Raw genomic sequence first — 7,122 nt, forward strand, 5'->3', positions numbered from 1 at the left:
CTCATGGTACAATCAAGCAAAGAGAACACAAGCTACAAGATTTTCTCTTTGGGAAACAGCAACAGAAAACCTCAACCTTAGAAACCCTTGAGTTAATTACTCAAGACCAAACTCTTGCACATCATAATGGTTTGAACTGCATTGATCTTCAAAGCATCGTAGAGCCAACCAAGGCTATGCATAGACACAATTGTCCAACCCATGCACACAGTCATCCCGTAGTATGCCATCTAGGAGGGGTGGAAGAGAAGGGCAATGTTTGAAGAAAAGTTTCATGTTAACGTGTCATTTTTTGCAAAATTACCTAGTAATACCCTTAATAAATTATCAACAGGGAAAATTTAACTAATAACATCTCCCCGATGAGTGTAAATAGTGTATATACTATCAAAAAATAATAAAAAATTGGTCTTTTTTAATTATTTTTCATCATTTTTCTTGATATTGAGACTTAAAAATGGAGAAATCCACCAAAAAAACAATAAAGCTATGTTTTTCAATAGATTTGCACTTTGCTTTTTTAGCGCATTTTGTTATTTTCTTTGATTTTTCAATAAACAGGTCAAAAACTAACAATAAATAGCAAATGAGCTCAGATGGAGAAACCGAAGATACGTTGATGATCAAAAAGACAAGGCGGACATGCACAAAAAAATTCAATCAAATCGACAGATGAAAGCGGGAAGCCTAAAATAAGACCTACTTTCACAAACTCTTGCAGAATGAGCTACCGGAATTTGATTGAGGAAACTTTTGAGTCTAACATAGACTTTACGGCCTAGTAGGACTAACATGGGAATTTAGGAAAAAGTAGTTTGGGAAGTCCGAGTATAGATATCCAAGGTAGTCCAAAAATCATCTCATTTCCACCAGTTGCCCTTGGAGAAGAGAGCTCTCGACCTTCTTCGTGCGCGATTTTCGGCGTCCACAATCGACCTTTTACAGCACCGTCTCAAACGAGACATGAGGGGTAAGTTCTAAGCTTATCAATGATCAATTCTATATGGCCGGGTAGCAAGTCTAAGCCCAGGAAAAAACCCTAGAAACCCAACAGTGCATGAAGTCCTACGACCCAAAATTGACCATAGCAGTGTGTCAGCTCAACCAAATTGAACAAATTTTGAATTGTAGCATGCCCCTATATAATAGAACACTTCTATATCACCAGATGACCATTCCGCAGGGCTCAAGGAGGGTCCCAAGAAGAAAATCTAGGTTTTTTCTAGATGTCAGAATTGGATTCTGACTCCATAGACAGCTTATAGACTGGGTCTATACACAATGTACATGGATGGTTTCATGAAAACATTCAAGGCAAGCTCTCAAAAAGTAGAAAACACCTCGAAGGCTACCAAGTGTCATATTTGACATATGAAATCAGTGGGCCAAAACTGGATGGGTAGCATCAGGACTATGTAACGGACAAGTCCATAGCTTCAAAAGTGACTAACCAACCCCACAGGCCATTTAGTCACAAAAATCGGTGATTTCAGAGTCGATAAAGCACGAAGTGATGCCGACACGACAAAACTTTACCAAATTCAATTTAGGACTTGTTTTAGATGTAGTGACTGCTGTCTAGGTCAAAAAAATGTCAAGTCTTGCAAATAAATTGATTGCTGTAAATAATCACGATTATTTACTTTTGTGCTTTTTGGCTTGAAAATGATACCTTCACCTCACCTATCACTTGTACACACCTATTATATGCCACATTTCAAGTATGAGCCAACTGATAAAAAAAAACTTAGAAAATTGTCAAAAAACGCAAAGAAGTCTTTCCAATCCAATTTTTGCATTATCTGTCACATTTTTTAATCCAAATCACCTCATATCTCATACATAGAGTCTACATCATGCCTAGAATCAAGTTGCACCAAAAAATGTACATTTTGATGAAAAAGTTAATAATCGTAATTATTTACTTTCTTGCCAAAATGGGGAAAAATTGCAACTTTGACCTTATGGGACCAAAGAACATGATGTCCCAAGTCCACTGACCAAATTTGAGCAAATTGGATCTCAAAAACTCAAAATCCCTTTATATATAGAGTTTCAGAGATTGAAAGCTTAAATCTGGCACCATTTTCACCCAATGCACTCAATTGAGCCCACACTTTACTCAGAGCACCTAAATGCTATAGGTTTCAAGCCTATGATGTCAAAAATGCAAAAAATTGAAAAAAATCCCCAACTATAAATAATCACAATTATTTACAACTGTATTATTTTGATCTTTACATGTTTTTATGCATCTATGCATGATCCAAAATTAATTTGAAGAAAATTAGACTCAATTTGTCAGCAATTCAGACTCAGGGAATTTTAGAGCAGAATTTATAAAATTTTCTAACTTTGGTACTATATTCCCCTAATAGAAGCAATGTAAGCTGCCAAGAAGGCAAAGAAAAGGGTGTCTCAAAAAGAGAAGTTGCAAGAGTTGCCACCTTATCAACTGGACCCAAGTTCAGTAAAGACGGCCAAGGCAACATACTTGTCAAGAGAACAACTTGACGAAAACAAAACCACGGTTTTCAAAGGCAGGTTCAAGAGTCAAGAAGGACACCAAGTGGGACTGTAAATGCTACCAAAGAAAATATATGATGTAGCTGCCAAGACAAACACAAAAGAAGCCAACAGAAGGCTAGGCCTCAGGGACTCCTACGACAAGGAACCATGCGGCGTAGATTCTGGAAAGCCTATGAGTTATTGTCCATTATCAAAGAGGATGGATCAACCCAAATCACCAACCAGCAAGGGCAAAAAGTAGAAGTAGTTATCACAAAAGAGATTGTGGCCAAGTCACTGAAGTTGTTGACTGAAGGAATGACAATGCGGATTCCAGATAGAAAGACAGTAGCCACATTCACCAAAGAGACTGCTGCTGCGACTTTCTCAGATCTCATTTAAAGGCAAGTGGGAGAACCAACATGCCTATACCATCAAGACTTACACTTTTTAGCAAAAAGACCGCCACGGTACACGAGCTCAAACCATGCGATTGTGACTACCTTCACCCAAGTGTTGAAGTCGACAACCAGGAAACCAATTGATCATGCATAGTATGTGTTGATTTCGCTGAAGGGCACCAAGAAAGAATTTAAAATCACCTATCTGGACACGTCGAAAGTACTGACAAGAATAGCATATCATGCTACTGGCATGGCCGACAATTTGCCGCCAACCCTAGATCAGAACACATGGATTGTAGTTGTGCAACCTTCTCCAAGAACCACATCGACAAAGAGAGTTTATAACTCAGATGAAAAACCTGCCCAAAAGCTCCCACAAAGCTCATAGCAGTGAGAGCCTGGACAATGAAAAGAGAAGGGCCATAATTGAAGAAATGAAGACAAAAGTTGTAGATGCGCATCAAGAAGAACCTCAGCAAAAGAAGGCGAGGTTTGAAAGAGAAAAAAAAACTTATGAAAGAAGCCGCCAAGCTACAGGTGAGGACCCTTAAAGGTGGGTTCCAAGAGAGATAAGGGGACCCACAACCAAAAACCCTGCAAGGAAAGAAGCAGAGGACCCCACGAACTTTCTTGAACACATGTATGCGGAAGTAGAAGCCCTAAAGAATCTCAAGAAGCTAAGAGGAAAGAAAGGGAAGAAGCGGCAACCTTTCTTTCCTCTTAGCTTCTTAAGATTCTTGAGATTGGATAGTCACGTGGTGACGTGGGCTTTGAAGACATCTCCCCTTGGTCGTGATTTGTCTCGCTTTGTTTCCTAGCCTCCACTTGTCTTTGTTGTTACCAATGGCAAGAAAAAGCTCGACAACCGTCTAAAGTGCTCCCAACAGCTCAAGCAATCAGCGTGCTTAAACACCCTAATGGTACTATCAAACAAAGAGCACAAAGGCTACAAGATTTTCTCTTTGGAAGACATCAACAACAAACCTTGACATCGGAAACCCTTGAGTTATTTACTCAAGACCCAGCTCTTGTACAACATATTGAGGTCAATTGAATTGGTCTTCATATCATGGTAGATCCAATCACGGCTATGCATAGGAACAATTGTTCGACCCATGCACGCAGTCATCCCGGAGAACGCCATCTAGGAGGGGTGGAAGGGTACTACTAAATACTAAGTAATTAAGGGCAATGTTTGAAGAGGGAGGAAAAAATTTTCATGTTAACGTGTGATTTTTTTGCAAAACTACCTAATAATGCCCTTTTAATTCATCATCAAGGAAAAATTCACTGATAATATCTTCCCGATGAGTGTAAATAGTGTATATACTATCAAAAATAGTGTCTTTTTGGGTATTTTTCATCATTTTTGTCGAAAAGGAGGCTTAAAAATGGAGAGATCCAACAAAAAACAATAAAGCTGTGTTCTTTAAGGGATTTAAGGGATTTTCTTAATTATTGGATTTTCACTTTGCTTTTTTAGAGCATTTTCTATTTTCTTTGATTTTTTCAAATAAAAAGATCTAAAATTAATAATAAATAACAGGAAACTCAGATGGAAAAATGAAGACACGTCGGTGATCAGAAATATAAGGCAGACAAGCACAAAAATTTTCAACGAAATCCAAAGATGAAAGCGGGAAGGCCAAATTAGGCGGCCAAGCCTACTTTTGCAAAATTCTTGCAGAATGAGCTACGGGAATCCGATTTTGGAAATTTTTGATCCCAACATAGATTTACGGCCTAATAGGACTAATGGGGGAATCTGGGGAAAATTGGTTCGGGAAGTCCAGGTATAGATATCCAGCCTAGGCTAAAACCACCTCATTTCCACTTGGAGCCTTGCAGAGAGAGCATTTCGGCTTCTTTTGCGTGTCATTTCTGGAGCCCACAATTGACCTTTTTCAGTGCCATCTCACACGAGACATGAGGGATAAGTTCCTTACTAATCAATGATCCATTTTTTACGGCCGGTAGCTAGTCTAAAGCCGTAGAAAAAACCCTAGAAGCCGAGCAGCAGTGCACGACGACCTACAACCTAAAAGTGACCATAGCGGCTTGCCAGCTTTACCAAATCGGATGGGATTTGATCCATAGCATACCCTAACATAATAGAAACATTCCATACCATCAGATGGTCATTCGACGGGGGTCAAGGGGGTCCCCATTAGAGAATTAGGGTTTTTGGGGAAGGCCTGAATTCCGATCTGACCCCATAGATGGCTTGCTAATGAGGTTCATATACAATGTATATGATTGGTTTGGAGAAATCCATCAAGTAAAGCCCTTAAAAAACGGAAAAAGGTTGGAAGGTTACAAAGCGTCAAATTCAACATACGAGGCCAAGCGACATATGATGATGTTACGGACAAGTCCAGAGCCTGAAAGTTGACCGACCAACCTAACAGACAGAGTAATCACAAAAAAAGGTGAATTCAGAGTCGATAGAGCACAAAGTGATGCCGGCATGACCAAACTTGAACAAATTCAATTCAATTAGGACTTGTATTAGGTATATGAAACATGTTTAGGTCAGAATTTATGTGAAATTCCAAATTTTTGTCATTGTTGTAAATAATCACGATTATTTACTTTTGCAACATTTTTGCTTGGAAATTGTCAATTCACCTCACCTATCATGTGTACACATCTATTACAAGCCAAAAATCAAGTATGAGCCAAAATGACCACCCTTTACTTGCAAAACTGCCAAAAAACGCAAAGAAGTCTGTGTAAGCCAAAATTTGGGTTATGAACAACTTTTCTTGATCCAAATCACCTCATAATTCATACCCAAGGTCTATACCATGCCTAGAACCATTCTATGCCAAAAAATTACCTCATAATTCATACCCAAGGTCTATACCATGCCTAGAACCATTCTATGCCAAAAAATGTCAATTTTGGAAGAAAAGTTAATAATCGCAATTATTTACTTTTTGGCCAAAATGGGGCAATTTGGATATTTTGTCATCATACATCCAAAGAGCATGTTGAGATAAGCCCACTAGCCAATTTTGAGTCAATTTGGATTTCAAAATCTCAAATTTTCTTTATATCTATTGTTTCAGAGACCTAAAGCCAAAATCTGGTACCATTTTCACCTTGTACATTCAAATGAGCCCATATTTCCCTTAGAGCAAGTAATTGGCACATACTTCAAGCCTATAAAACCAAGCTTGCAAAAAAGTTGAAAATTTTCCCAGCTGTAAATAATTGCGATTATTTACTTTGGTTGCAAATTTTTGTTTTGGCCTACAGTTTTGTTCCTTGCATGATTTTATGCATCTTTGCTTGTTCAAAAATTGATTTGAAGCAATTTGGACCAGATTATCAACATTTCAGTCTAAAGGGACATTCCAGAGAAAATCAATCAAATCTGCTAACTTTGCACTCTATTCAGTGAACAGGAGCAATGCAAGCCGCGGAGAAGGCCAAGAAGAAGTTAAACCAAAAGGAGAAACTGCAAGAACTGCCCCCATATCAACTGGACCCCGAGTCAGTAAAGGTAGCAAAGGCATCTTATCTTTCTAAAGAGAAATTAGAAGAACATCATACAACGGTCTTCATTGGCAAGTTTAAGAGTGAAGAAGGGAATCTAGTGGAGTTGCAGCTCTTGCCTAAAGAGGCCTACGATGTAGCTGCAAAGCCAGAAACCAAGGAGACTAACCGCCACAGGTTGGGACTCCGACACTTCTATGAACAAGAGCCCTACAGAGTAGACTTTCAGAAAGCTTACGAGCTTCTGCTCACCATCAAGGAAGACGGAACTGCCCAAATCTCAGACAACCAAGGAAATAAGGTAGAGGTTGTAATTACAAAGGAAATAGTCGCAGAGGCACTCAGATTGCCTAATGAAGGGATAACCATGCGGGCAAGAGATAGGAAAACAGCGGGCACGTTTACAAAGGAAACAACTGCGGCTACATTTGTCGATCTCATCCACAAGCAGGTAGAAGAGCCAGCCCGTCTGTACCATCAACATTTTCATTTCCTGACGAAAAGGCCACCAAGGTACATGACACCAAATCATGCCGTGACCACCACTTTTACACAAGTTCTGAAATCAACCACCAGACAACCTATGGACCACGCACAATATGTGTTGATAACATTAAAGGCCACCAAGAAGGAGGAAAAGATGACATAATTGGGCGCACCAAAAGTATTGACCAAAATAGCCTATCATGCCATCCGCATGGCCGACAAC

This window comes from Adiantum capillus-veneris, chromosome 10, assembly GCF_014529385.1.
Source record: "Adiantum capillus-veneris isolate H3 chromosome 10, ASM1452938v2, whole genome shotgun sequence".
NCBI lineage: Eukaryota > Viridiplantae > Streptophyta > Polypodiopsida > Polypodiales > Pteridaceae > Adiantum > Adiantum capillus-veneris.